The sequence below is a fragment of the Podarcis vaucheri genome, assembly GCF_965113315.1.
Source record: "Podarcis vaucheri genome assembly, chromosome: 6".
Lineage (NCBI taxonomy): Eukaryota > Metazoa > Chordata > Lepidosauria > Squamata > Lacertidae > Podarcis > Podarcis vaucheri.
The window spans coordinates 27,812,880-27,832,831 of NC_138764.1; the positions used below are offsets into that span (position 1 = coordinate 27,812,880).

Sequence of the window (19,952 nt, forward strand, 5' to 3'; positions counted from 1 at the left end):
GTCACTTCAATCTGTGCAGTGTTTAAGATCTGCGACACAGTACATTCCCAATCAAGCTGGTGCAGGAGAACAATCCAGATGGACCATGTCCATTATCAGGAGACTACCTTTGACACTGCTACTACCATAGCCTTATTCAGACATCATGATAGAACAGAGAGAGGAAACAGGAGTAGGGGGCACCAACACAAGTCTTAATCCAGTGCCGTTGCACATGCTGGTCCCTGCATGTTTTATCCCCCACCATCCCACATGTGTTGACTGAATACATTTAGAAGCCTTGACCTGACTGGGAACACTGCTTCTTTGGGGCTCCTGACAATGCAGATTCTTTTAAGCATACATGCTTCCCCACTCCCTATTCATCCTTACATTCCCTGGTCATGTATAAAACCCGAAGGATGCTTATAAGAGAACAGGAAGTGTCAAAAGCTCCTAATTCTCAATGAGTTATCAAGTGAAGGGAAAGTGTTATTTAAGTTGACCATTATTCTTTTCTTCTTCTTTGCATTCATATATCACATTTCTGCCATACTCCAGGTTCTGCTTGCATACTTGCCATAGACATCTGGCTGGGCACTGTGAGAATAGAATGCTGGACTAGATCATAGAAGCCTAGAATAGAATCATAGAATAGAAGGATCAAGGCAGGAATCTCACCAGATGGGCCTTTGGTCTGATCCAGTAGAACTCTTCTTATTTCTTATGCTCTGGGTGGCCCCTGTTGATGGCTTTCAAATGGATTTATCTTCTGTCTTCCCTTGGGGCAAACAGGTCTTAAGTATCCCCCAAAATGGTGCATCTCAGGCTTACGTCATTTGTAATCAGTAGTGCACAGCATGGCAGGTGGGAGGTCACATGACCTACTGACAGCTGAGTCACTGCTGCTTGCTGGGAAGGGTGAGGAGGTGGGGAGGTTCATGCAGTGCAAGTGCGCTGGCAGAGCAAATGTGATGCTCCTCCCAGTGTGTTTGCACCGTGCTGACCTTCTACCACCTCCACCACTCTCTCTTCTAATAGGGAGGTCAGGCAAGTGGCATTGCATCTAACACACAGCTTTCATCCATTGAAGGGAGGCACGAACACGCTGTATCATCAAGGCTGAGGTAAATTATTCCCCTTTCCAAAAATATTTCCACGGTGAGCGTTGAAAGCCTTAAAGCTGAGAACTAAAGACGGAAAAGGGAGCAGAAACCCTAGAGGCCCACCGAGATAAGGGGCGAGCATGAAACCTTGCTTGTAAAACAACCCTCCCTTTCGAAGGTGGGAAACTGGAAGAAAATCACCAATTACTTCCCCCATAAAGAAGGGAGTAAGAATCCACAGCACGAGAGCACCCCAAAAGAAATTGCCCCTACTGTGCTGGATTGGTCATTACAACGCAAAGACTTACAAACTGAGCTTGAAAGACCATTGCCCCACCATGTCATCTGCTCTGTTTGTGATCTACCAACCCACAAGGGATTGGATAGAGCTGGTTTTGCTGGCTGGCTGGGACTGCAAAAATAGGAGACAGGAGGGTGCTGTGAATAATTTGACGCATCACAATTTGTGGGTGGTGGGCTGCAATGAGATCAGAGGGTCACATGTTCTCCATCTCTGAACTGAGTAGCTTTTGAACAACAACTTATTTTAAAAATATCATCACATTATTTTGGTACCCAGCATAACATTCCTCCGGTATAATTGTTTTCTGGACCCTAAGCTCTCCTTCAATGTACACCACCATGGCTATAACCTGACGCTCTGTATTGTGCTCAGACTCTGCAGAAACTGAGCACAATACACATAATGTCATGTCTTGTTACCTGATGAATGCATCACTTTCCAAAACAAAAGCCTTCCCTAAATACAGGTGAAATGACTGAGTATACAACCAAGTTTCCACTTGAAAGAGTAAACAGATTTGGAGTTGGAATTAAATAGGTCTATCAATGTACGGTCTAGACAAAAAACCTACAGCAGATAAAGCCTTATTCTGCTTTTAAATGGAAAATGGGGGGTGCTTACATTTGTATACTTTATTTGTGCAACCTATTTTCTTTTTTTTTAAAGCAAACATTTTGAAACATATGTATTCAAGGTTGCTGAAAATAAAGGGGAAAGATAATTCATATAAATATATAAAACTTTAATTAAGGGCAGCTGTAGAAGGTAAGCATTTTTGCAAAAAATTATTCAATGTTGCCACCTATAGGCCTTAGCCTATACTTGCATTTTTATAAATGGTAGCATTTTGAGAAAAGCAGCCTGCAATAATTGTTGCATAATTCAATTTTTATTTGAAAGGTTCACGTTTAAAAGAGAAAGGGGGGGCGATCTATTCATACAACTGTGCATACGTATATATTTTCTTCTTCTCCCAGACTTGTATAAAGAAATTAAACAGCTGATTTGATTATATCATCAGTTAATTTTACAGTAACCCCTTCTATATTAACTGTATATCTGAAGTGCGTTGCTGCAAATCTTTGTGGTTTGTATGCATCAGATTTCAGTGGGTGAAGAGGTCAAAAAGTTGCTAGGCACCCGAGCCTTGCGGAAGGCCTGCTACACCAACAGTTCTTCCTCCCTTCTCACTTTATACAGGACACCAAAAAATGTCCGAGACAGCATGAGAAAAGTATCTCCCAGAATAGAGGGGTCCATTGAAGATGCTTTGCCCAAAGAACAGCCCCCTCCTGCCACAATCTTGAAGTTGGCACTGTGCATTTACATCTTCTGTTAACTCATTACACTTTGCCGAACAGATGTCAAAACCATGACAGGTTTTCATCAAATTCTCTACCCTGAGGTAGTAGCAAGCCAGTACAACTTCAAATGAATAGAATTAGTTTTACCGAAGCTTGGAGGATTGTGAAGATGGAACTTATAATGAGAAACTAGCCACAGTCCTAACGGTATGGAGACGGAAACACTGTGCCTCTTGGAAATTGCATTGTCTTAAGAGTAATTTCCAGTTTCAGCTAGAATGCTGATTATTGCACAATGTTGGCTCAGCCTTATTAAATAAAAAAAATAAAAAACCTCCACCATGATCGATGAAGTGATATAAATAAAGGGGTGAGTACGCATCAGAGGTAAACACAAGCAACAATTATTCAAGTGGGAGATGTGTCCCACTTTGAGAGGCTTAGAGGTGGTTTTCAAGTGGGGACGGGATGAGGCAGATTATTTCTGGGTCCATGTCAATTTTATGTGTTCATAAACCTTTATGTATTCATAAACCTGTTCCCCCTTTCCCTTTAATAGGTGGCTCTTGTTTGTTTGTTTTTAGCAAAAAGCAAAGCATACAAAAATCCATATTTAATTCATATTCTAAAACAAAATACATTTATTCCAATTTCTAAATGTATTTTGTACTAAAATGCAAGTTTTAATGCATCGTGGTACATTGTTTTGAGCTGAAAATTACAGGCGGCAACCATTTTATGTGGTGCATGATCGTAGACACATGGGTCCCTTTGGACCTGGAAGGTGATGGGTTGGGCACATGCATGCTCCGCTGATGCACGTGGGGGCTGGGAACGGAACCCCTACACAAAATAATCACCACCTGTATATTGCAAAATTAGGAGTGGAAAATCCACAGGATGGTTGTGTTCTGATTCCTTTTTTAATCTGGGAGCTGCAGAGTATGGGGTTTAACTAGAATTGTGGATTAAATGAATCCCACCCCACCTACTTACAAGTCACCATTCCCACATCACTGTCATTTGAAAATTCCATTGGATTCCATAACTTCTCCAGAAGTGGCTTTGTGCCATGTGAAAGATTATATAAAACATGGAAATTACCAGAGAAGGAAACATTGGAAGAAAGTGCTGTTTGAATGCAAACCTAGTTTGACCTTCAGGAAAAGGAGGCATGAAATACTCACTGTCTTGACTTTGGGCAGGGGTAACCTATGTAGTGCCATCCAGATGTTGGTGGACTAACAGTCTCCATCATCCCTGACCATTGCACAGGCTGGCTGATGTAGCAAAACAACTTCTGCAGGGCACCACATTGGCGACCCCTGCCGTAAGAAGACTTGCTGCTTCATAATTTGAGAATTCGTGCTTCCTGAAACAATATGCAAACCGAAACACAGCTGTCCATCACTGTTTGCAGCTCCCTGAATGTTGTGGTGTAGTTCTTCAGCCAAAAGATGGGTACAAAGATGTGTAGGTTGAAGGAAAGTCGGGAGCAAGAGTCAGGGTAGGTTAGCAATAAAACACCTGGTGCCACCGAAGTTAGCTCTTTATTCAAAGAAACCAAAACAGTGCAGGCCTAGTGATCACAGCAACACTTCCCAGTAGGTCTTGCCCCAATGAGGCAGTTGCAAGGACAGAAGGTCTCTGCCTTCCTACTGCTCCTCCCCCCCCCGCTCCTCCCCCAGCATCCTAAGGCTCCATTGTCTTATCTCTCTTTGCTCCACCCTCTTTATTCCTCTTTGTGTTCTGGGAAACCAGGGGGAAGGGAAGCTGGCCGCAGCAGGAGTGGGAGACCCCCTGTCTTTAGCAGCCTGCCTCATCTGTGCCTCTTGGCACCCCTCCTCTCCAGCCTCCACTTCCACCTCTTGATTCTGGACTGCCCTCTGTCACAGCCTCCTCCTGCTCACTAAACCCTGTCAGCTCTTCAGCCTCCAACATCTCCTTCTCCCAGTCTGCTCCCTCTTCTCCCTCTGACCCCTCATTGTCATCCCACCATTCCTCTGAACATTCATCCCTTAGGGGGTCCCATTGGGGGTTCCCCAGCGGCTGCCTCCCACCATTCCTCTGCATCCAGCCAGTCCATGACAACACATTAATAAAGACAGCATAAACACACACATACATACATTATATTAGGGAAACTGCTTGCAAACGTGTAGATTAGACAAAACTTCATACAAAAATATTATATTATATGTGTAGTAAAATGCTGATTATTTTTGTGATTATCTATATATGTCACTGACAAAGATGGAACTGCAGTGAACTGAACTCCCTGAACAAGAGAAGGGACACAACATTTTAAGTAGGGCCTTTCCTTTGCTGCTACATGAGTTAGGGTTTAGGTTGTTAGGTGGAAAGTGTGAAGTCATTTCACCTACCACATGCTAAAATAAGCTTTCTGAGATGTAGTACCAGACTAACACTGCCTTCCAGCAAAAGGGGAAAAGAAATCATGTGTCAACAGCACCAGTAGCAAACTTTCCTCATGGACCCTGGCCTTACACTTTGCTTGAGGCATAAACAGTTGTGCAGCATTGCACTAAAGAACTTGCGTGTCGCATTCACATTTCGGTGATGGGTGAAAGTGGTGCTCATTTAAATTCTTGTCCTATGAGAATTTTGTTTTTAGTTAACTGACACCAACAGCTTCAACCACGATTGAAGGCGACACCTGGTTTCCACTGCTGTAGCGCATAGGAATTCACCCACACCAAGTATCAGCAAATTAAAAAGCTTGGGAATAATAAAGACCAATAGGCTGAACTGCACAGTACAGATAATTAGAAATGTTAGAATGGCAGTGTTCTCCTTTCTAAAACTATCCTCTGAGGTTTGGCCTTGGTCAGCCATTTGCTTATTTGGGGTGGGGCCGGTGACTGAACCTTTCTAGGCTTCATTTTGGAAATAATGTCAGCTGTATGAAAAACAGAAGATTGTACAAACTGAATGACTGTAAGAAAAACCTCAGAGATGGTGCACAGGAAGTTGAAGAAAAGCCAGAAATTATTTAAGAAAATCTACAGTTCATTACTGAAGTTGCTGAAATGGTCTTGATCATTGCTCCCCTAGTCCATAGGGTAAATATATTTTTTCCAAACTGTATGTTACAAGTCTGGATTTAAAAATTGTGCACCAATGTATCACCATCTTAAGCAACACTCCATTTGTCACTAATTGCACCCCCATTAAGTACCTGCCAATATCTCCCTGATTAACTAGCACTCACCACCATTTATTGCCATCTGTTTCCTTCATGATAACCCCATAATGCTGCCGTCCCAGTTCCACGTTGTCCAATTAAGTGCAGCCTGCCAATATATAACATTTTGATGGACTGCCTTCTGAGCTATAATCCTAGCAAGATTATATAGAGCTCAGAGAGGTAACCATGCTGATGAGCAGATCACTTATGCCACCTGGATGAACTGCAACATGTTCTGGAAGCAAGGTTTAGAACAGGAACAGTCAGACCAAAAGGTGTGTTATTTCCATTTTGATCGGCATACTGCTGTTTCTTCCCCTTTATTATGTATACTCCTTTTGAACAAACTGTTGAGCTAGATTTCTGGGCTTTCTTGGTTTCTGGACACACTCAAGGACTAGTTGTTCTCCCATGTTGCTCAAATGAGTTGGGCTGTGCTACTGGTTGTTAAAGTGCCTGTGAGAGAAGTGGGGAGACAGGTTGGAGTTGTCAAGCAGGAGATCTGGAATCCCTGTTTCCAGGGAGATCACTGCAGGGCAGTGGAAATTCCACAGCCAGTGCTCTAGGTGACGTATCAGTGGATAGTGGTAGCAGAAAGAACAAGAAATACAGTGGGACATCCTTTCTTACAAGCCTACTCCATATAGTTGGCACTGGAGCAAGCAGTTTCCTTCCATTACAGACCGCACATATAGAATCATAGATTTGTAGGATTGTAAGTTGGAAGGGACCCCAAGGGTCATCTAGTCCAACCCCCTGCAAAGCATGAGAGATGGCCACCCAACCTCTGCTTCAAAACCTCCAAGGAAGGAGAGTCCGCCACTTACTCAGGGAGCCGGTTCCATTGTTAAGCAGGTCTTACTCTCAGAAAGTTCTTCCTAATGTTTAGTCAGAATCCTTTTGTAACCATTGGATTGAGTCCTACCCTTCAGAGCAGGGGAGAACAAGCTTGCTCCATCTTCCATGTGACAGCCCTTGAGATATTTGAAGATGGCCATCATATCTCCTCTCAGTCTCCTCTTTAAGGAGCTGGGTCTGTTTAGCCTGGAAACTGCTCCTCACAAGGCTTGGTTTCCAGACCCTTGATCATCTTAGTTGCCCTCTTCTGCACACATTCCAGCTTGTCAATATCCTCCTTAGGTTTTGTTACCCGGAACTCTGCTTAAAAACCAATCTCTGCTTAAAAACCTCCAAGGAGAACTACAATTTTCAGAAGTTAGACTGCAGCAATATCTCTCCCCAGCTCTAATAGCACAACCCTTTGTGTGTTTTCTCAGAAGTAAATCCAACTGAATTCCAGGTAAATGCACATAGGATTGCTCCCCGAATAACCTTCAGGATAGCCAGATATTCATCTCTATTTTTCTACATAATGAAAAGCATTGATCCTATTTTTACATCCAAATTAGCTTGGTCTGCTAAATTGTAATGATTCTTACCTACTTTCTGCCCAGATTAAGTTCTTTGAAATTGCATTCCTCTGATTTACATCGGAAGGCTGAATTTGGCTCAGTGAATTTAGCTGCTCCCAGCCTCTTAGAACATTAACAACAAACAACTTGGTTCTGGACCATTAGACAACAGACTGCTTGTTAGTGGCGGGTAGCAATCAGTTTTCATCGGCTTGTTAATTTATTGCATTTCACGTGATGGATGCGGCAAACTTGTGATTAGTTTTGTTTTCTCTGCATTTTTTAATGCTGAAGAATGGGATACAAGGGATGTTTAGATGATCGGTGGATATGGGATCACAATTCTTGGCTCTTCCCACCCTTTTGTTAACTGCAGAATGGTAAAAAATATATGTTCCCATTATTTTAGAAGTAGGAGATAAACAAAGGAGATTTCAACAAACAAAAAAACCACTGCCACAATGAATAGGTGAAAAATACACAAGTACTAGGGTACTTCACTGCTGCTACATAAAGGCATGGAGTTAGAGCAACTTGTGCATGTCTGCTTAGAAATATGGGATGCATGACACTCCGAAATCAGTAAGCATTTCTCACTGAAATCAATGGAGGTAATTTAGGCTGGGTCTCAATATAATAATAATAATAATAATAATAATAATAATAATAATAATAATACAGTGGTACCCTGGTTATGAACTTAATTTGTTCCGGAGGTCCACTTTAGCTAACCACTGGACAATTTCTGCCCTCATCCTGGGGCAAAGTTCTCAACCTGAGGTACTACTTCCGGGTTAATGGAGTCTGTAACCCAAAGTGTTTCTAACCCGAGGTGTTTCTAACCCAAGGTACCACTGTAGTAGTAGTAATAATAATAATAATCCAGTGAAGTTCCTCAGCAAGTATATTTTTCTGGAACTCCACAGCAGACTTGAGTGGGGCATTGGGGGGAGGAGAGAGAGGGGAAGTTCTGTTGTGCAGCTGAAAGTTTGGGATGTACACATATTTATTAGATGGACAGTGCATATGCTTACAGTTTATGCCCAGTTCACTCTGTTGGGAGATCTAGGACCTCATTTCTTTCAAGAGTTCAGATATCTCATCCCGCAGATTAGCCCATGGCACTATTTATAGGAGGTTTCCTCAGAATTCCCACCAAATTTCAATGAAGTGAAAACTTGAGGCTCGCATTGAGGTCCCTCCTAAGTAAAAACATCAATGTAAGAGTGATGCTCAGGGAAGAGAGGCAGGTTAATTTTGATGAGATTTATAACATTTATCAGCAGAGTCTTAATACTTGGGGCACTCAGAAGATCTTGATGAAGCCCCGCTAATCTACCTCTTACCTACCATGGATATCCTGCTGAGTGTCTGGGGCTGGCGTAGAAACTTGCTTGCACTCAGAAGAGCTGATACAATCTGGGATTAAAGTTGTCAGTGATATTCACTTAAAAGCAAAATGTCGAGGCTAATCTGGGCTTTCTGCTCAGGAGGGGAAAAGAAGAGCTCTGACCTGACTATCAAAATTTATCGGGGCGGGGGGGGGGGGCAGGTTCTGTACATCCAAAGATTTACTGAAGGGTGAAGGGCATAGAAACAGAAATGACTGCAGCACTTTCAAGTATGCTTTATGTGCTTTTTAGGATGGCACATGTTTCATCTAATAAGAATAATAATAAAAATTGTTGTTACCCTAACTCTGAGGAATAAGCTATTAGAAATGTGAATACACAAGCGGCTATGGCCATCGTAAAGCTTATTCATGGCGTATGTAAATCACAAATCACCTGGAGAATTATAAAGGGAAGGAAATCAGCCGCTTGAAACATACTCAATAGTTTTCTTTCAAGCCATTTGGTTCTACTGTTAACAAAAAATATTTGGAGCATTAAAATTTTTTTATTGTTATTTGCCCAGTAGACCGTAACAGCTCTGAAGCCAGTTGCACTGTTTATTCAATATACCAGCTCTGTTCTTTCAGTTTATCGTGTTAAATAGTTGTCTGAGCAATCCTTACAGGGCATATTTTGTGTAACCGCCTATAGCAGTTCTTTCAGAACCAGTTAGGTTGTTGAAGAGGGTGTGTGTGTGTGTGTGTGTGTATCATTGTGTAGTACGGTGGTTTCAAAACTTCCCCCCACCCCTCAGACCACTTGAAAATTGCTGAAAGTCTTAGCAGGCCACTTAGTGATTTTTCTGCCTGTTATAGCAATTGCAGTGCACTGTGCTAGATGCTGTATGATTTTCCATTGCATCTCCTATTGCTTCTTTTATTTCTTGTATAGTGTATTTTATTGTGTTGCAATTAGAATACCATAGAATACAAGACAAGACAAAAATGCAATAACAATAAAAAGGAGTAAAAGAAGCAATAAAAATAAAATTAAAAATCAATGTGAAAGCTGTACTTAATGCAGTTTATGTGCTGCCTCCCTTCATCTGCCACAAATCCACAGACATGCCATAGGTAACCTGAATGAAACTCTCACACAACTGGTGGTCCATGGCAGAGGCAGTTTTAGGCTAGCATGACCGGTGCAAGAGGTGAAACAGCAATGCTGTAGAATGGAGTGTGAGAAGAGGGGGATGTCGAATTTTAGAGTGGCACAGATATTGAGAGCCCAAAGTCTTCCACTGCCTATGGATCACAGTTTTGGAACCCTTGTAATCATGACTATATATAGCAGTTTAGAATTGTAAAAGTACTTCACATATATTACCTGTAATCCTTACTGTCTGCTGTTCACTCCTGTATCCATTCCACCCTCCTCCTCAGTTGTTTCCCTGTATCTTAGCTTGCAAACCTCTTAGGACCAGAACCGCTCAAACCTCTTCTTTGTAAAGCAGTGTAGATCAATGGTGCTGTGTGAATAATAATATCCCCATGTGAATGATGGGGCACGAGGCCCAAAACCTGGGAAGAAACAAGATAGGGAGCTGCCTCATACCGAGTTAACCTGATTAGACCATCTAGCTCAATACTGTCTGCACTGATTGGCAACTGCTCTCTGGGATTTCAGTTAAGACATCTTTCCCATATCTGTTGTGAGATGCTGGGGACCGAACCTGGAAAATTCTGTATGCGATGCATGGGCTCCACCACTCTGTTACAGCCCTTCCTCAGTAGAAGATGGTGACTTGCCTAAGCCCATCCTAATATGTGCAAGCCCCTCCTATTTTGCATGCATTCAAAGCACACACAATTGTGCATGCGTGGGCAGTTTTCAGACCTGGAGGCAAAGCGGGCTTATGCATGCCAACATGTGAAATAACCAGGAACATAATCCCCACAAAAGTTGGGGGGGGTGTTGCCTGCCCATGGCAAGATTTGAATGGTGGCAATTCCATGACTTAGTACTATATTATAGTGGTGCTCTGTTACCTGATGGTTTCCTGGCATTAAAAAACAGAAAGAAGGGCAGAAAGTGGTGGCAGATTCACGTAACTTACTCAGCATTGCTTGGGTTGCAACACTTTTCCTGCGACTACTGCAAAGCCATGTGCATTGGACCTGGTACATATTCCATGGCTGTACAAAGGAGAGAAATTCAGTTCCTGAATCTAAATACATCTGCTGGCCTTGTAAACTGCCTGGATTAGGTGTTGGGGAACCGTGGCTCCACAAATGTTCTTGGGATTCCAGCTCCCATCAATGGTCAATGGTCCAGGTTGATCAGAGTTGTATGTCCACCAAAGTCTGAAGAGTTTAAGGTTCCACATCCATTCCTGGATTGAAGCCTACCCGGAAGCCACGTGGAAGCTTATTTGAGCTCTTTGGAGGAAGAACTAGCCATAAGGGCCAAACTAGCAGCAACAGAAAGACAAGGACCTGAATCAGCTCAGGAAATGGCACTGAGTAAGAAGATACTTCATTCATCCCACTTCCATCGTGCTGTTTCCCCAGCTTAAATCATCCCCATCTCCTGGAGCTGCTACTTTGCATCACAAGGAAATAATATCCTGTTGGAACCTAACATCTACCCCTCCCTCTTCTCTGTCTAATTCCTTCCACATGTCCAGAATTGGGCTCTTAAATTTCAAAGTGCAATAAAGCACCTCCGCAATTAACAAAGTTACGCTTCTCTCTTTTTTCCCCATCAGTGCAATGAGGAGAAGAGTATGGTCCTAAACGCTTGCAATATTTTCAGGAATGTAGTTCTGGCTGATTGCTGTAATAAAGATGTTCATGGGGAGTTTCTTGCTGCCTAAGATTTACTGTACGTGACTCAGTTTAACAACAAAAAGCTAAAACAGCTGCTTTGATACAAGACTACAAATTAATTTAGCTACAAGTCCAATTTTCTCTTTCTTCCTGTTGCCTCCCAATCACTGCAGTAATATGAAACCATTTCTAACCAAGGATTGCTCTTGAGAGCCAATCCAGTTTAAGGGATTGGTAGCTTATGCTATGATCCGGTGGACCTAATTAATAAACATTGCCTCTGCCTCCTCCAGGAGAGACATTCACATTGCTTATTTACGGAGCCAGGATGGTGTCTTTCTGACATCTGCAGCACATTTTTTCCTGAATTAAATGTGGAGATTGTTAGAATTCCTGCTCCATGATTGTAGTCATGGGATTGTTGTCTATCACATGATGGTGTGTGTTTTGACTCTGCAGAGTGAAAAGTGACGGAGACAGGATGTTTGTGTTACTGTGTTCTGTGAAGTGGGACTATTGTCCTTTGTTCTTTTTCTCTTTGCTGTCTGATGCTAGAGAGAGAGGGAGCCATGTTGCAGTGCTCCGTGTGTGTTTATATGTAAATAAAGTAGATTAGCCAAAATGCTGAGTTACTGAGGTCTGTCACGCAAGCTGCAAAGACTCTGTGGATCCCTAAGTGTGCCGATGTCTGTTGGCATCAGTCGCTGTGATGTCCAGGCAGAAGAAAGCCTATGAAGCTCCCAAATGAAAGACCAGGAGGGAGAGAACATGCCAGTCGGGCATGTGTCTCTGCCAGAGCCTTACTCGAGTGTAGCACAAGCTCCTGGCAGAGATGTGCTTTGGAAGGAGCCAAGTCCAGAACAGGAGCTCATGCAGAGATTCACTGAAAAGCTTCCTCTGTGGGTAATTCTGCTCAGACCTCCACAAGCAGCAACTCAGTGAACAGATCACACTCTGCAGAATTGGCAAAGTTAACAGCTAAAAATAAGACGACCTAATGGCGAAGGTTTTGTGGAAGAATGGAAACCCCCTTTCAGATTATTTAAAGAAATAGTATCATACGATGAACAGGCAAGCAGGATTTGAACTATGAACAACAGAAGGGATTAAAGATTACAGTAGTCTTGTTAAGGTTTAAGAGATAGAAGACAGGGTGCAGCAGAAACAGAAACACTATGGAAAAGGAGGTGGGAAGTTAGTTTTTTTTAAGTTTTTATATATTGAAATATATGTGTGAAATTTTGGAAAACTTAATTTAAAAAAACTTTGAAAAAATTGAACGAATCATACACAATTGCACAAATGCAGAAGAAATTATCTTCAGGGAGGCCAATTGAAGTACGTAGAACAAATCATGCCGATACATAGTGGGCAGACTTCTGTGGGTGGATGCTTTCAGGATAAGGCACCACTGATTTATTTAGACCATAAATTCTTAGCAGTTCTTTCGTGACAGACTTTCTATACTATGGCACAGTTTAGAAATTACTCAGAAAAAGTATTGGACTTGAATCCCTGCTCAGGCACAGGTGACCCTGGGTGAGTCTTTCTCTCTCTCTCTCTCTCTCTCTCTCTCTCTCTCTCTCTCACTCTCTCTGCTTCACATCCCTTGTTATGAGCATAAAATAGGAGAGCCGCTGTGTATGAACCTGAGAATGCTCCTCTGCTTTGGAAGAAGGGCAAGTGAGGCCATTCCAAGACATTTTGCTGCCTGAGGCAAAGAATAAGACAATGTCCACTTCCACATAGAGAATACAAATGGGCTGGCAATTGAACTGGGAAGAATTCAAATGGGATAAACCGATCTGTGAGGGAACCTGTGGAGGACACTGGTTTTACAACTTTTTGTGAGTGGTAACAGCTTGATTCTGGAGGTCCCAGGCCACTGTGAGGCAAGTTTATGTACTGTATGTGCCACTCCATTTGGTTATTTTATTCAATTTGTGCACATTTATGAACAGATAAACTGGTAAAACTGCAGTGTTTTCTCTCCACCTCCCCACACCTTAGTATTTAATTTGAGGTGAAATAGATGGTTTGAGGTCAAATTTAGGAAGCAGTGACATTCCTTCTGGCAGATGAGAACCGCTGGACATGTGTTGGATGAAGTACAGGCCCCTCCAGCCCATTTGAGTTAGGAGCCTCTGTACGAGAGAGTCGACTCCAGCAAAAGTTCCAAGTGCAAAATGGCCACCGGCATGTCAGACAACATCAACGAAAATGGCAGTGGCAATGCTCTGACCTCATCGTCTGGCTCTAATGATTCTAATCTTTGACTACAGCTTTCACTTATCATCTCGAGTTCAGCCTCAAAACATGCTGAATAATTTAACAAGTACAATATGTTCCAACTCGGCAGCTTGCAAAAAGTTGCAACCCCTACTTTTGTTCAGAGGAGTCGCCAAATGGTGGAAATGTCATGCTCTTTTTAAAGCACATCTTCCCCTGGATTCCCTTGGTAGACGGCACTGATTCCCCCACCCCCAGTTTTTTTCCTAAAGATGTTTTGTTTTTCTCCTTTTCATCAGGGTGGGGTTGCCATGGCAATAAAGTAGGCTGCCTTAGTGGATTTCACCTTTGCTGTCTTGCCTCATATGGTTCTGTCTCCTCAGAGCAAATATGGTGGATGCAATGTACATACAGATGGCTGATTTCAGACCTCTTCCTTGACTGCGCTTGGCAGTCACTCTCCTGAGACTCCAAAGGCAGCACTTCACAAACTAGCATTCATCCTTCCTCCCTTTAATGACCGCCATCACATGTCTCAATTGCTTTATGAACTCGCTTTTAAGATGGACAAAGCTTTTCATGAAAGGCTCCCTCTTAGTACAAACAGACGCATTTCGATTAAGGAAATTGTCAGGCTGTCTCTACTTTTCTCTTGGCATGACTTTGGGCTAAATGAACAATGAAGTTGCTACAAGAAAAGGATTAGGCACCCAGAACTTTCAAGGCAAATGCCTTGGAAATGCCATCACAGAAGTCCTCTTACGCAACTCTAAGGTCTTCTTTCGGGTTACGCCTAAAGTGACTCTCCTTTAGATGTGATTAACTTGTGTAAATGGGGACAAAGTGAGGACAGTGGATAACTTCATAGACACAGGAACTCATCAGAACATGATCTGACCTTAGAACATCACCTGGCCTCCCCAAAACAGCATTCCACAGGTAAACCTCCATGATCCACACTACGGTGCACAACAAAGAGAGATCAAGTGTCAGGATAGTGCAGCAGATCAAAGAGTTCTTCTGGAGGAACTAAATTTTTCTGAGGGCTGGCTCACATCTGAATGTTCACCATCTGCTATGTCATTGATTACAGGTGGGTCTTTTCCCAAGTAGACTCTTTCGCCGAAGGAGATGCCTGCCAGCCCAGTGGAGACTGCTATGCCAACTCTATGATTCTTAGTGGGTCCCACTGCCACCTCTTTCCAATTTCTTGATTTTAGTCTTCTTAAAAAAATCTAAAAAATAAATCCTTGCAGCTCAAAAAAGCAGCTCTTCCTATAATAACACAGAAGTAGGAACTCCCCTGAGAACTTTGCTGAAATTACCTCAGAATATCTCAGCTGTATTGCATGAAGGAAAGCCTATTTCCTTACTTTACTTTGCAATTTGCTTCCCCGTGAAACATTACTGGCACAACCCTGCACAGGAAAAACTGGCCCTTGCTTGAAGTTGTGAGGAGATTTTATATAATGGTAGCCTGAGAGACCCAGAATGCCCACACTTGCTTGCTTTGAAGTACTGACCCAAGCCTGGAGGGAGGACCCTAAATCTATCATTCTGAATTTTTCAAATGCTGGCAGGGCTTTTTAACAAATGGAAGCTTGATTTGGCAGCCACAAGGCATCCTGCTTCACCTTGAAATCAACCATATCTCCGTAGCCTTAGGCCCCAGTCCGGCAAAGCATTATAAACCCACGCTTAACATTTCACTGTTCCATTTGGGACTGTGGAGACATTGAGCGGCTGAAAACTCAGTACACAGTGAAGTGTTTTAATGGATCGAAATACCGGTTTCCACATCTAAAGAAAAGGGTAATGATAGGCCCAGAGTAGTGCTTAGCATCGCACAAAGGAGGCGTGAGGATAACGTCTTAATGACATTCTTTGAGAATCTTGGATAGAAGGCAGCACAGGAATGCAAACTAAACTCCTATTCCTACAAGCAGAAAGTTATGTGGGCAGAAAATTATGTGCTCAAAGGTGAAAGCTCCATTAAAAAGCAAGGGTAGCATTAGGGTTTGACAACCTGACCATTTACACTGTATTACATAATTTTAATGTGACATGCATGGACTACAAGCTCCCACTTTCCTGCTGGCTACAAATGAGGTGTTTGGGCAGCTGCCTTGTCTTGCTTGGCCTTGGAGACATTACAGGTCCTAGCGTACCATTCGCTCATACCTCCCATGTGTCCGGACTACTTATTTTTAGGCATCTCTCCATAGTAGATTACTGTCTCACTTTCCCCCCTCTTTTCCCCTTTTGGGAGTGCTTTGTTAAAATGATGTTTGTGGCTAGATTTGTTACCCTTTGATGTTCTACTTCCTGCCCAAGATCTCTGGACAAAAGTGGGGTGGTACGTATTGTTTCTAGAGGCTGATGAAGAGGCTAATGCCATTCAACAAAATGGATGACATCCATATCAGGGATGGCGTACCTCTGATCCTAGGGTGATATTTAACTTACAAGGCTGTTTCCACCAGAACCACACACATCTGCCCCACACCTGGTGTCATTATATATGATCAGCTGATCTAGGGGGAGTTCAGTTCTGCTCAGCATAAGTGTTTGTTCAGACTATGTTGAAATAGGCTGCTTTAATTTTAAAAGTCTGGATTTTATTTCTTTGCTTCTGTACTCATTTTAGTCCTTACATCTAAATTACATTTCCCTCTTGGTTTCCTGCTTTTGTTTTTTAAGAAGCATTACGGTCTCTTTCATCACTGTAACATTTGCCACCTGAGTCCTATCATTGCCTTTCCAACCTTTTTCTCATTATGGGTGAGGCACTCAGTTGATTGACCCAACTTGCTGAGGCTTAAAAGCTTTCTGTTTTACTGAACTTTGATTTATTGTCTGTCTACTGATAATAGCAATGACATCCCAACTTGTTCTAGCCTCTTGTTGTAAATGGCTTGCCTGTTTTGTAATAGGTGAATAGGTTACATTTAGTTAACTATTGATATATATTCTCTCTCATCTGATGAAGTTGGAGAACTTGAAGGCTTGCTCACTCTTTTGTTTGGCCTAATAAAGGTATTTATTTTGGTTGGCCTAATAAAGGTATTGCCCTAATATGAATTATGGGCTTTTGTGTTCTTCACTCAAGGAATCCTAGTATAATTTGATGTCTGTAGAATTATGAAAAATGAGTCCCAGGCTGCATTCTGTTTCACTTTTATGAAGTTTTATGTGTGGCTCTTGTTGTACACCACCCTGATATTTTGCATGAGGGGCAGTCTAGACATAATTGTATATATAATTAAGAATAAGAAAATTCTATGCCCATTTATCTGGGGATGCGCTTCTGCATTGTCAACATATAATTGTGATGGTCGACGTGTGCCAATTCCAATAAGCTACTCAAAATATATCTGAAAACTGCTGTTTTAAGCTGTAGTGGGATAAAAGCTGAGAAGTCAAAATATATAATAGGTTTTAATGCAGCAGACAATAAATATCCATGTTGTAAGCATTTCCCCCCCTTTTACTACTTCTCCAGCTCACAAACAGCCAGTTCACATGTGCAAGTGTATCACTTTACCCTTTGAGAGCTTTTAGATGAATGTAGGCTCTGACTCCCTTTGTGTTTGAGAGGAAGTGAGGTGAAAGGAAGCCTGCCATGTATGCAGTTAGACCCATGATGGGCATCAGGTATTGACCATACATGTGTGAAACAGAGTCATCATGGTGTGGTGGCAAAACATCTCCCTTAAATGCAGAAGGTCCCAAGTTCAACCCAACCTTCTTCAGGTAGGACTGGGAATGTCCCCTGCCTGGAGCCTTAGAGAGCCACTTCCAGTTGTTGTAGAAATACTGAGTTAGATGGACCAATGGTCTGACTCAGTTGAAGGCAGAGGGTAAGAGTCAGGAACTTAGCCTGTGACTTAGGACTTGAGAGCCCAGAGGTCAAATCCCTGCTCAGCCATGAAACTCACCAAGTGACCTTGGACCAACTGCTGTCTTTCCATCTAACCTCCCTGTGATGATAAAATGGACAGGGGAAGAGTCATGTTCATCATCTTAAGCTCGTGAAGGAAAAGTGGGACATAGATTAAATAATAATAATAAATCCTAATGCTCTGTGTATGGTCCTAGACATAGAATCTGTGGCTATAGCTACAGATGAGGAATACAATGTTTTTGTTTCTTTACTTCCATGTTGGGATTTAGATGTGCCTCCATTATTCATCTTTCCTTTTCTTTGGATGCATAGAAGAAGATATGGCTGCTGGAAAATGCCTCCCTTTTCGGTAATCTAATGAGGTTTATCACTTTGCTGAAATATGCTTGTGAGTATTTTAATCATTATTGCTCATTTGACGGCTGTGTGCAATCAATAAACAAGCTCAAACATCTGTTGCCCCGAAAAATGGATCAGATTAATTAAATGATGTTCCATATACATTTATTAAGGGAATGCTGTCAGAAAACCTTCACTAATAATTGGGAGGTGTCGAGGGTGGAGAATGCTGATGGAAAATAATGCCAGTCAACTCTCAAATGAAATAAAGAGAAAGCCCATACTCCCACTCTTTTGTTGTAGTATTTTAATATGCATGCAGGCATGCATATGCTCTTAGGCTGAAACCAATATGCCCCCACCCAGAAAAAAACACCCCACCCCTATGGATTTTGTAGTTTTCTGCATATTCTTCCATGTGTGAAAGCTGGCAAATGTTTGGTATCAAGCAGCGTTTGACATCCAAGGATTTTTCAGAAGCATGCAACATTTGACTGCATCAGGCTTGCAACAGAATTTCGATGACTGTTGTCTAAACTTGTGTGATTAGGCTTTCAAATTTTCTGCAAAGCCTGTACTTGTACTGCAGGCTCCCTGCCTCAGACCTCTCCTGCCTCTTACCCACCACATGAATGACAGTGGGAGATGCAGGCCAGATTACTTGAAGGCACTAAAACCTCAGAAGAGGAGGGAGGGAATGCAAAAATAGGGCTGAACTGGCTGAGACATGGGGGAAACCCTTCTTAGCCCTGCCTCTATAGATCATTGTCTGTTAAACGAGATGAGCTGAAGATTCAGGTTCCTCGAGCTTTGGGGTAGGGTGGGATGTTGTGGATTGAGGACCCTGAGCTGGCAGAGATGATGAGCACCTAGAAGATCTTCCTGCTTTCATTAGAAATTCAGTCCTATCCAATAGGCCACCTGTGAGCACCATGCTTACGCCACAGAGGAATAGAGCAATAGTGAGAGCTGGGTTTGATGGCTTATGAAGGGTGGTTTACATCTAGGTCTGCCATGTGGCTGCCAGTTTCCAGAACTGTTGATGGGATCGCAGTTTCTGCAACAAATGGTGCTTAGAAGTCCTCCTCTTAAGGGGCTTTGGCAAAGGTCTCTGCATAGGATTCCTCCCATGGAGGTGTCCTGAATCCCTGCTTATCTCAGAGATAAGAAACCTCAGGCCTTGGGGCCACACACTTTCCATAACACCATGTAGGATCATAGAGAGCTTGAGAGTTATATTGAGTTAGTCCATTGGTCCACCTGCCCCAGTGGACCAGGGGTAGATGGACTTCAACCTTGTGGGAGCTACTTACCACCACCACCATGACCCCAAATACCTCCCTGAGGTCCATCATCTAGCCCCAAGTGTAAAATAGAAGAAGGGGCAGATATGCATGGTCATTTGTGTATCTCAGCCAAGATTGCTATCCTTGCACAAAAAAATCCATTTCTGGGCTCCCCTCTCTGTCGTAGCAAAGATGGGGGTAGTGAGTTGTTGCTGAAAAGGAAGAGTCAGAAATGCTTCCTGATCTTCTGCAAATGTGAGTGTTTGTGTCAAGGTTTATTCACAGGAATATTCATAGCAGCGCAGACCTTTGTCCCCCATGGCAAAATCTGTAGATCCAGCACTGCAACAGCTCCCATTGTTCCTGACCATTGACCATGCTGGCAGTGGCTGATGGTCCAACACCATCTGCAAGGTACTGCCTTGGCTATCATGGCATAATATGTGCAAAATGTGATGTGTGCCTATTTGGGGAAAACATGAATTTTAAACCGGGAGGTAGTTTTAAATGAACAATTTAAATGAATGATGTAGAGACAGGCCTCAAGGCATAAATATTTTTGCGGGGGGTGGGGATATTGTATGCTCTTAATTATTGTTTGATGTTTGTGTTTGTGCAGCAGAGCCGCTGTGATAAAATCTCTCTCTTTCATATACAGAGGGGAAATAATAATAATAATCTCAGTAGCCCTTCTGAAATTATTTTGGGAGGTGTTACAG

At 42.5% G+C, this 19,952-nt stretch overlaps 2 long non-coding RNA genes across 3 annotated transcripts in view; one reads left to right on the forward strand and one right to left on the reverse strand.

Moving 5' to 3' along the window:
• LOC309535210 overlaps positions 1-19,952 on the forward strand; it is a 170,613-nt gene that overhangs the window by 81,973 nt on the left and 68,688 nt on the right. The window contains exon 3 of one of the 2 annotated variants that reach the window (XR_014221119.1): positions 2,590-2,912. The exons of the other annotated variant lie outside the window; for it this stretch is intronic. This is a non-coding gene — a long non-coding RNA (uncharacterized lncRNA). Of the gene's footprint in view, positions 1-2,589; positions 2,913-19,952 lie in introns of those variants that run through there. 2 annotated transcript variants of the gene reach the window in all.
• Positions 7,669-10,150, reverse strand: LOC309534815. The gene is made up of 3 exons (XR_014220866.1): positions 10,034-10,150; positions 8,348-8,515; positions 7,669-7,683 (listed from the first exon to the last, which is right to left on the reverse strand). It is a non-coding gene; the product is annotated as an uncharacterized lncRNA (long non-coding RNA).